We start from the raw sequence: 11,842 nt of genomic DNA on the forward strand, positions 1-11,842 counted from the left end.
AGAGAGGTTATCATAATATGCAGGCGATACTTAATAATCCTCCCATCCAGAGGAGGTATGTGAGACCCAGCATGCATCTTTTGTCCCATGTCCATCTTGTTGGTTCAGTCTCTATCAGCCCAACAGTAAGAAGTAAGATCAGGGCTATGACAGCAGTAAGGGGCAAGGGCTGGCAGAGTTGCATCCAAACCCCTGGGCTAGGTTCATGCGTTGATTCCTCAGGCTTCTGCCATGCACAGGCCAGCCAGCTTCCAGGGTGTGGCTGGAGCGGGGCTGGAGGTCTCAGGGGCCAGTGTCCCTTTTGAGGGTCAGTTTAAGCAGGTTGACTGGATCTGGATCACTCCACCAGGTTGTGGGTTCTGCTGAGTTGGCCTTCTTATATCTGGAGTGATGGACCCGTGGGGTGATACCTGAAACTTTTAAGTGCTGTAGAAGTTGTTAGAATAACAATATGAGGTCCAGTCCACTGTGGCCTAAGAGGTTTCCTCTTCCAATCTTTGACCCACACAGAGTCTCCTGGATGAAAGGGGTGAATGGGGGTCCCTAAGGAAATTGGGGCCCTCTCTATGGTGTACCTCTGTAATTTATTTAAGACTGCCCCCAAGGTCTGCAGCTGTTCTCTTATTCCCTTGTCTCCAATCTGGTGTAGGTCTCCTGGGAGTTTTCCTAAACATGGGGGATGCCCATATAATAACTCAAAAGGGGAGAATCCCAGAGTCTCATGTGTGCATTGGGCACGCAGAAGGGCCAGCGGTAGTAAATCTGGCCATGGGAGATTAGTCTCCTGATGGAAATTAGCCAGGATTTCCTTGAGGGTGCGATTCATCCACTCTAGTTTCCCTGAGCTCTGGGGTTCGTAAGCAGTGTGCAGTTTCCAGGTAATGTTGAGGGACTTTGTTAGAGTTGTTGTCTGCCACAAATGTAGGTCCGTTATCACTGTGTATAGTTAAGGGTAGACCAAACCGAGGCACAATCTCCCATAGAAACTTTGGACACTTTGGACACTTAGCGACTTCTTTCCATTCTGGCTGGGAATATTTCAACCCATCTTGAATATGTGCAGATTATTACAACAAGGTACCTGAACCCTTTATTTGATTGTATGTCAGTAAAGTCTACCTCTAAGTCTTCGAAAGAGGCGGCCCCCATCCTTTGTGTGCCAGGCGGGGGCCGTGGGGCAGGCCAAGCATTGTTTTTGCAACATGTTACACATTGTTCACTGACAGCTCGGCATAATGCTGGCAGCTGGCTGATATAGTAGTTCTTTTTGAGGATGGCCTCTAGTGCAGTTTTCCCTAGGTGCATGAATTGGTGATATTCCTTCACTAGGTGTTTTCCCATAGACGACGGGACAAAGATGTGCCCATTTGGCATGACCCACCATCCCTCTTTGCTTAGTGTGCCCCCTTCTGTTGAGGCCCAACTTCTTTCTTCATTTGTGTATAGGGGCGGGGAGGTTTCCCTCTGGGGCACAAGAGTCATAGTGTAGGTAGGTGCTTCACCTGGGTCACCACAGGTGGCCACTCTGGCTGTTTTGTCAGACAGGCAATTTCCTTGAGTTATGGGGTCATCTCCTTTCTGATGTCCCTTATAGTGTAGGATAGCTACCTTGTCTGGCAGCCATATGGCCTCAAGAAGCTTTAGTATTTCTTCCTTGATTTCGATAGTTTTCCCTGCAGCAGTAAGGAGGCCTCTTTCTTTATAGATGGCCCCGTGTACATGCATAGTAGTGAAGGCATGCCAGGAATCATTATAGATGTTAACTCGTTTACCTTTGCTAAGGATGAGGGCTCAGGTTAAGGCGTACAGTTCAGCTTGTTGTGCCAACCATCCTTCCGGGAAGGCCTTGGCTTCCAGAACTTCGGTGGTTGGGGTTACCGCATATCATGCTCTTCATCTTCCTTCTTGTAAATAGCTGCTCCCTTTGCCGAACAGGGTGATCTCCAGGCTTGTTATAGCCTGGGCTTGGAGGTCGGGGCAGCTGGCATAGACTTCATCCACTGCTTTGGAACAGTCATGGTCAGGTTCTCCCTCCTTCGTGGGAAGGAAGGTGGCTGGGTTTAGTGTTCTTACTGTTTTGAAGGTGACTTGTGGGTTTTCATAGAGAAGGCCTTGGTATTGTTTCAGCCAAGAATTGGAAAGGAAATTATATCCTTGGGTGCTCATGAGGGATGTGACCAAGTATGGGACCTTAGAATTAAGTGTTTGTCCGAGTGTGAATTTGTCTACCTCCTTGATGAGCAAGACTGTGGCTGCCAGCACTGAGGCATGGTGGCCATCCTGCAGCCACAGGATCAAGTTTTTTTTTTTTTTTTTTTTTTACATGTAGGCCACTGGCCATTGTCAAGGTCCCATGCTCTGAGTGAGCACTCCAAGGGCTATTTTGTCCTTTTCATGTATGAAGAGGTTAAAGGGACTTTCTATGTCAGGCAAACCCAGGGCTGGGGCTGATCCCAGAGCCAACTTTATTTCTGTGAAAGCAGCCCTTGACTCCTCAGTCCATGTGAAGAGCTACTGGTCTGGCCCTCCCAACAGGTCATAGAGGGCCCTTGCTATGGCTGAGAAACCAGGAATCTGAATGCAACAGAACCGTGCAGTCCCTGAAAATTCACACAAGCCTCATTTTGTTTGGGGCTGTGGCATTGTGGTGATAACTTTCTTCCTTTCCAGTCCTAGTTCTCTTTTTCCTTTTGTGATGAGGAAGCCTAAGTATCAGACCTGATGCTGACAAATCTTTGCCTTTTCCAAGAGGCCCAGTACACCGAGTAGGATAGGAGCTTCAGGAGGGCCTTGGTACCTTTCATACAGTCTTCTTGGGTGTCCCTGGCAAGGAAGAGTTCATCTATATACTGGAGGAGGACACATGGTGTGGTTTCCCTTGGAAAGTCAGCGTGGTCTGCAGCTGGTGCTTCCCCAAAAAGAATGGGCAAGTTCTTGAAACCTTGGGGAAGTTGTGTCCAGGTCAGCTGCATTTGGCACCCTGTAACCAGCTCAGTCCATTCAAAGACAACCAGTTTCTGACTTTGAGAAGCCAGATGGAGGCAGAAGAAATCATCCTTTAGGTCGAGGCATGTAAACCATCTGGCCTACCCTGGAATTTGGCTGAGGAGAGTATATGGGTTCAGAACCACTGGGTGTAAGGAAACAGTCACTTTGTTAATGGCCCTCAAATCCTGTACTGGTCGGTATGCTCCTTCTGGCTTCTTGACTGGCAAGAGTGGGGTATTCCAAGCTGATTGGCACTCAGTTATAATACCTACTTCTCTGAGATTGGTCAGGTGCTCTTGTATACCCATTCTAGCCTTGAGTGGAAGGGGGTACTGCCTTTGTTTCTGAGGTTGGGCTCCAGGAATCATGTCAACAATGATGGGGGCCCAATTCCAAGCTACTCCAGGTGGGTTACCTTCAGCCCATATGGAGGGGAATGTAAGCCTGAATTTTGAAGGGCTACAGGGTAAGTCCTGGGCACAGAATAGTCTCTGTTCTTCTTCCCTTGGCAGGGTAATTGGCAAGACCAGGGTTTCCTTCTGCCTTGGGTTTAATTGGAGGCTAGTGTGTCCAGTGGGTTCAAAGGTTATCTTGGCCCCAAGGTTAGAGAGCAGATCTCAGCCCAGGAGAGGAATTGGGTACTCAGATAAGTAGAGGAACTCATGCTAGACTTTGTGACCCCCAAGTTTACATTGTCGAGCTTGACAGAAGGGCTGTTGTATTGCCCATGTCCAAGTAGCCACAAGTATGGTTGCCATCTTTTGGCTTGAGGGAGCCACCGGGAATTAACAATGGAGTATTCAGCCCCAGTGTCAACCATGAAAGTTACTGTTAGGCCCCCTACCTTCATTTCGACCGTGGGCTCATGGAGGCCAAGATAGAAAGATCCCAGTCCCCCTCAGTCCAATTCTACACCTAGACCAACGAGGTTCTTGCCTCGAGGTTCCTCCTGATATTGGCTGGGTTTTCAGGGCCCCTTCTGATTCAGACATTCATTCTTCCAGTGCCCCTTCTCTTTGCAGTATGCACATTGGTCCCTTGCTACGGGGTTTCTGGCTTCCCCTTTTGGTGGTCGTGGTCTTCCTGTCTTTGCAATGTCTGTTTCTTTAAGACATTAAATGCTGCTGTGAGAAAGGTGGCCTTCTTTTTTAGACTTCTCTCCACTTCTCTTTCAGCTGCAACTTCTCTGTTTATGAAAACTTTATTCACGACCTCTATCAGCTGAGTGATATTCATTCCGGCAAAGCCCTTTAACTTCGGGAATTTTCTTCTGATATTTGGGGCAGCTTGTGCCACAAAACATGTATTTACCATCTGTTGACTTTCTGGTGCCTTGGGGTCAAACAGGGTGTATACACGGTATGCTTCACATATCTTTCATAGTAGTCTCCGGGAGACTCCCCAGGATGCTGTGTGACTGATATTTTAGTCATGTTCATGGGCTTTTTGCCTCCAGCTCAGATTCCCTGAAGGAGAGCTTCCTGGTATCCTCGAATGTGGGCCTGTCCTTCTATGGTGAAATCCCATGTTGGGTGTTCTTCAGGCACAGCAACTTGAGCCCAGACAGCATGGTCATTGATCCCCGGGGGTGCATGATCTTCTAGGTACTGTCGTGTTTCTTTTATTCTTCTTCTTCTTTCTTCTGTGTTAAACAGAGTATGGAGTAACTGTTGACAATCTTCCCAAGTCGGTTGGTGGGTCTGGAAGAGGGACTCCATCAAGTAGACCATTGCTTGTGGCTTTTCAGAGTATGATGGAGTGTTGTGTTTCCAATTGAGGAGGTCTGTTGTAGAGAAAGATTGATAATACATCATGCAGTGGCTGGGCTGGACTGTTCTGTCCTCATTCTGTCTTTCAGTCTCTCTCGTCTCCCTTACAGGCATTTGGAGAGTGTTAGGTCTGGGTCTGGGGCACAGTCTGGCTGCTGGCCCCTGTGGGGGAGGGTTCTCCAGGTCCAAGAGGGGTGGGGAGAAAAGGGCAGTGCCGACTGTGGCAGCGACCATAGAACCCACTGCTGCGGCGACTGCTGCACCAGTGGTGACTGCCACGGCGGTGGCGACTGTGGAGGTGACCGGGTCTGCAGCGGCAATGGCGACTGCAGGGCAGACTGTGGCCACGATGGAGAGACAGATGGGGGAGGAATTTAAAGCTCAGGGGGAGTAGGGAGGGAGCTTGTCGAGTCATAAGGAGGTGGAAAGACAATATCTTCTTCCATGTCTCCTTTAAATATTAGAGGAGTGGTGGGTCACTTCTTTGGCTCCCTGAGTGAGCCTCTGGATAAAGTGGCTAAAACCTTTGTCTGGCTCTGTTTGCTAATGATGAATCACACCCAAGGTGGGGGATTTCAGGCAATTTCAAGCCAGGAGTCGATGTATGGAATATGATCAGGGTGGCCTGGGTTCCCAGTGATTATTAGCCAAACCCGCTGCACTATTTGAGCATCTAATGTCCCTTCTGGGGGCCATCCAACATTGAATATGGGCCATTCTAGTTCACAAAAGATCCTTAACTTCCTAGGTGTCATTTTCACCCCATATTCACCTGAAAGTCCCTTTTTAAAATTTTTGAGCATGACCTCTAAAATCGTAGGCTTACTCTGTTTTGATCCCATTATTAATTTCTTTCTTTTGTTCAGTGTCGCAAAGACAGACAAAGGGAGGGTATCCCCTTGGATGAGAGGAGCAATCAGATACTCCTCTAGTCATGTTCCTGGGGGAACTTTAGGTAAGGTTTGGCCATAGGGGACTCAGTTTTGTCATTTGTGATCGGAATCTGATCCAATACCACCCTAGACCTTAGACACTCACCACGACACAGGAGAGCCCATTCAGACTCTGTAGACTTTTGGAGACCTTAAGGGTGCCTGTCTGTGGAGGCACAAACTCGAACTCAACTGGCAAGCCTGGCTGAGCCGCACATTTCACGCAAACACACACACACACACACACACACACACACACCAGAGTCTATTACATTCCCTACAGCAAAATCTTTACCTGTGAGACCTATTAAGGCCTCCAGGGATTGATCAGGTCCCCCTTGCACCCTTTTGGGTGGGCCTGACTTCTTTGGGGCCCCGACCTTACTGGTTCCGATGTCGGGTCCAGGTTCTCACCTACCAGGTCTTTTTGAGTCCAGTGGGAACAACAGAGCAGGGCTGGCCTGAGGCAACGGAGAAGGAGACTGACGAAATTTAGGCAGGGCACATTTTCTCTCTTGCTATGCCTCAGTCACTGCCTTGCCGTTCTCCTAAACTGGTGGCAACAATGGGCCAGCACAGTTGGGTTTCCCAGTGAGGGAACCAAGTATGTTATGGAACCAGGCTGGAATGCTGGCAGAAAAACCAAGTGGCACTCAGAGATCTTGGTGGATCAGAGATTTATTTAACACCAGCAGGCTCAGAGGAGACTGTTTCTCCAAAGGTCTGAGCACTGAAGGCAAGTGGGGAGGGTCATTTACAGCCATCAGCTTCCATATCTGTGGGGGTTTTCATGCACGCAGCAAAGGAAGAAGAAACCAGAGGAGGGGTCTCTAAGCTAGAGACCAGAGTCTGTTTTAGCCCTGTTTGCCATCTTTGGCATACTATATTTACTTCTCCAACAGTCCCATTAGATATTTCTGCTATCCATGCCTGTGAACGAAGTGTAACACAGTGTTTGCCTATTTCAAAGCATATAGGTGGCTCATCTGCACCTACAGAATATTCAGGGATTGTTTTTCTTTCTTCTTCTGGCTTAAATGGGCCTCTATTATCATAAGGTCCAGGAAACCAGACTGAATCATTTACATAAACTGGGAAAGAGAGATCATCCCATGTAATTAATCCATTAAGAGGTGGATTTGGAATATAAACCCAATATGTGTGATTCTCTTTAGTACTCATGGTTAAAGTAAGAACCAACATCATGGCAATAAACAGAGTAGATGTCTTAGGTGTTCCTGTTTTTTGAAGGATCTGTTCTGCTTCTTGAGTCATCTTCTTCATCTGTCCCCATGTTGGAGGTTTGGCTTTCGTTGTTTTTGCTGTTCTTCTTTTTATCTCTCGTTCCAGGCCTAATTCTTCCATATCTTACTCCAGTGGTCAAAAATTATCGACTCTTTTTCTCTTTGCCCATCTCTTCATATCATGGTTTTAATCGCTAGGCTGGGAGCCAGATATCCCCTTTATCTGCGAATACAAAAGCAAACCCTCGACCCTACAATTTAGGTACCCATGGCACCTTTGCTATTATCATTTTTCCAAAATATTAGTTGTGAAAAGAGTTTGGTATTAGAGATTGTGTGATGTTTTTCAGCTGCAGTGAGCTCTTGTTCATTTCTTAAATCCAGAAAATTAAGTGTAAATAATGCTTTCATTAATTAATTCTTTGGATTCGAGGTTATATCCTCCTGTTTTTGTTTTTGTAACATGTTTTTTAATGTATGATTAGTACTTTGAATAATAGCTTGACTTTGTGGGTTATAAGGAATGCCTGTAGTATGATGAATGTCCGCCCCATTTTTAGCAAAATATAAGAAAAGTGTGAGGAGTATTAGCAGGGCCATTGTCAGTTTTAAGATTCTGGGGGAGTCCCATCGTGGCAAATGCTTCTAAAAGATGTTGAATAACATGGGCCGTTTTTTTCTCTTGACAAACTTGTAGCCTATATAAAACCAGAATATATATCTATTGATATATGTTCATATGTAAGGCGACCGAATTGCGGAACATGAGTAACATCCATTTACCATAAATCATTAGGTCGTTGACCTCTGGGATTAACCCCCTGAGAGTATGGGGGAATGACAATAGGCCCACAAGTGGGGCAGTGTGTGATAATTTCTGTAGCTTAAGGGAAATAAAAAAGCATTTTCTTAAACCTTTAGCATTAAGATGAGTAGGAGGGTGAAAATTTTGTGCTGTAATAACAGAAGCTTCCAATAAGGAATCCCCTGCAGCATTTTCTTCTGCCAAGGGGCTGGGGAGGCCAGAATTAGATCATATGTGAGTAATGTATATAGGATGGGATCGGTGTTGGAGAAAATGTTGGACCTGAAAAAATAAGTCAGACAATTCTGACCCATATGAATAAATATTAATGGTTTCTAAATTTTCAATCATTTGTTTAGAATAGGCTGAATCCATTAAGATATTGATGGAGGAGGGAACATCCTTAAGCAATAGAAACATGGCAAAGGGTTCAGCCTTTTGTACTGAGGCATATGGGCATTTTACATATTTAAAAGTAGAACCATAATATGCGGAATAACCAGATTTGTTGGCATCTGTGAAATAATTAGGTTCATTTACAGGTACCGATTGTACAATTCGAGGCATATTGAAAGAGGTGGTTTTGATAAATTCAATTAATTTGGATTTAGGATAATGGTTGTCTATGTGACCTATATAATCTTCAACTCCAAGTTGCCATGAAATGCATTGCTGATATGCCATGGATATTTGTGCATGAGACAGAGGTACTATAATTGTCTCAGGGTCTTGGGTTGTTATTTTCTTAATTCTCTCCTGACCCTTAAAAATTAACATTCCTATTTTGTCTAAATATGTAGATAACTTTTTAAAGGCTTTGTTGGAAAGAAATATCCATTCTATGATTCCATTAGCCTGCCAGAATACTCCTGTAGGAGAATGAGGTGATGGTAAAATTAACAAGGAAACAGGTAGGGAGGGGTTAATTCGAGTAAGCTAACTGGAAGCAATTTTTTGCTCAATCCATTGTAATTCTTGGGATGCTTCTGGAATTAATTTTCTAGGGTTATTTAAATTGGAATCCCATTTAAGTACATCAGAAAGACGAGTCAGTTGAGAAATAGGTATTCCTAGAGTAAGACATAGCCAGTTAATGTCTCCTAATAACTTCTGGAAATAATTTAATGTATGCAAGGTATTTCTAAGAATTTGAATATTTTGAGGCATTAATGAATTTTGTACTAATTTTTGACCTAAATACAATAAAGAATCTTCACATTCAATTTTTTCTTCTTCAATAATAAGGCCATATTCTGAGAAAGTTGCCTGAGCTGCTAAAAAGGGTGCATGTAAATCATGTCATATGGGTAAAGTTAATAGGATGCCATCCATGTAATGGATGATCTTAGCATGAGGAAAATGAGATTGCAAATATCGGAGAGGTTCTGCAACAAAAAGCTGACAAAGAGTGGGCCTATTTAACATTCCTTGGGGTAAAAGTTTCCATTGAAATCTGCTTATGAGCTCCTCATGATTAATTACAGGATCAGAGAACACAAATCTCTCTCAATCTTTAGGGTTTAAGGGAATGGAGAAAAAAATCCTTAAGATCAATAATTATAATTTTCCAGTCTCAAGGGATAGCAGCAGGCATTGGAAGGCCAATCTGTAGAGCCCCCATAAGTTGTATTATTTTATTTATGGCTCGGAGATCAGTCAGCATTCTCCATTTTCCAGATTTCTTTTTTATGACAAAAACCAGAGAATTCCAGGGACTAGTTGAAGGCTCATTATGTCCCTCTTCTAATGTTTAGAAACTACAGATTTTAAAGATGTTTTTCTTGAGAAAGCAGCCACTGCTCTATCCATATGGGCTCATCAATAAGCCATTTTAAAGGTAGCACATATTTTTTTGTTCTTTGGCAGTGGCCGCTAGGATAAATTTGGATATCCTAGCCTTGTGGCTTTATGTTTGGGGAAAATATCGAGGGGGTGTTTTATTGTCTTGTTGATTTTTATCTAATCCCTTCAGTGGGTACTATCCCATGGCACACATTATATTTATATTTTGAGTAGATACAGATGGTATATTACTATATGTACCCCATTGTTGAAGTAAATCTCTATCTCATAGATTAATTGCAATGTTAGCCACATAGGGTTTAAGAGTTGCTATCTGATCCTCCCATCCTTCACATCTCATAATCTGTTGACTTCTTTTTATTCCCCCTAAGGAGACAAGTCCTGTAAAAATTACAGGCCTGTTTTCAACAGGTCAAGATGAAGGCCAAAACTTTTCAGATATGATGGTAATGTCAGTTCCAGTGTCTAGTAATCCTATAAAAGTTGTATTATTAATTTTAAGATGTATTTTGGGGCAAGGATCTTTCAAAAAAGTTTGCCAATATAATTGTTTTCCAGTACTGCCAAAACCTCCAGTTCTGATAACAGTATTGCTTTGGCCCTCTGTATAAGGAAGAATAAATAATTTAGAAATTTTTATCTCCTGGTTGAGTAGTATAAGGGTTATCAGCCAATATCATAACTTGAATTTCATTTTCATAATCACAATCAATAACACCAGGATGCACATGAATACCTGTAAGTGTAAGACTACCCCATCCAAAAATAAGGCCTACTGTGCACTTTTCCAAAAGCTCATAAATTCTTGTTCTAACTTTAATGACACCTAAAGAAGGCTGTAAAACAACTGGGTGTATAGCAGGGAGATCTAAGGCAGCACTCCCAGTTGCTGCATGACAGAGGTCTGTGGCCCGTTGATGTTGTGATGTTGAAACCCATTGCTGGCTGGATAAAGGCTCATTTTGTTTGTTGGGCCCTGAGCTAGGCCCCGTGAGAAATTTCCCTGATTTTGATCAATCTTAGGAGACGGAAGAGGATGCCCATCTTTGTGATATTTGGAATGGCACCAATTGGCCCAATGATATCCTTTTTCACAATGAGGGCATAAAGCAGTTGTAGGTATTAATTTAGATAGATTATTAGTACTGGTATTATTAGCATTATGCCTGTCTTTTTAAAATTTGTCCTTTATTCTTCGACAGTCTTTTTTCATATGGCCAATTTTTCCACAACCAAAGAATTTGGTGTTAGATTTAATTTTTTTTAATGTTTATTTATTTCTGAGACAGAGAGAGACAGAGACACAGAATCTGAAGCAGACTCCAGGCTCCAAGCTGTCAGCACAGAGCCCGATGCAGGGCTGGAACTCACAGACTGTGAGATCATGACCTGAGCCGAAGTTGGTTGCTCAAGTGACTGAGCCACCCAGGTGCCCCGAATTTGGTGTTATATTTAAAAGGCCCTATCCCTCGTATAGTGACAGCAAGTAGGTTCATATTGTAAAGTGGGGTACCAATATCAGCACATGCTTTCACATAGTCAGCCATGGACCCAGCAGCCACTCTTATAGGACAAAAAACTCACTGGCATTCTGAATTAGCATTATCATAAGCCACAGTAGGAAGGAACAAATCCCTTAGGCCCACTTGAGGAATTGTTTTAGCCAAAACAACTCTTAATCTCGCTACAAAGTCAACATAAGGTTCAATATTTCCCTGTTTAACATTTACGTATGAGGGGGCAACCTCCCCTGGAGTAGCTATACATTGCCAAGCCACCTTACAATTTCGTATTTGTTGTATTGCTTGATTACTCATACCACGTTGATCTCTTAGTTGAGAATATTCTCCTTGTCCAAAAAGTTGTTCTTTGTCAATAGGAATATTATCATGAATGTTTCTTTCCTCTTGAATCTTAGCCTGATCTTCCCACCAAGTCATAGATTATAAATATTCAGCATGGGATAAAACAGTTCTAGCCAACATTTCCCAATCTTTAGGAATCAAGCGTTCAGTGTCAGCAAATGCTGAAAGTAAGCCTTGCGTATAAGGAGAGTTAGTGCCATTTTGGGCACAAGCCATTTTAAGATCTTCCAAAATTTTACAGGGATCTGAGGGTATTCATCATTATAGCCTCCATTAGGATATTGTGCATTTGGTGGAACAACATTCAGAGTAATTGGAAATATTTCTGATACCAGTTGTATCAATTCTAAATCTCCTTCCTCTTTAGTCTTTATCAACCCTTGTATCAGAGGTATAATGATAGGGCCTTCATGTTCCTTGGAAGGAACTATTATTT

This window comes from Panthera tigris, chromosome X (assembly GCF_018350195.1).
Source record: "Panthera tigris isolate Pti1 chromosome X, P.tigris_Pti1_mat1.1, whole genome shotgun sequence".
In the NCBI taxonomy this organism is placed as follows: Eukaryota; Metazoa; Chordata; class Mammalia; order Carnivora; family Felidae; genus Panthera; species Panthera tigris.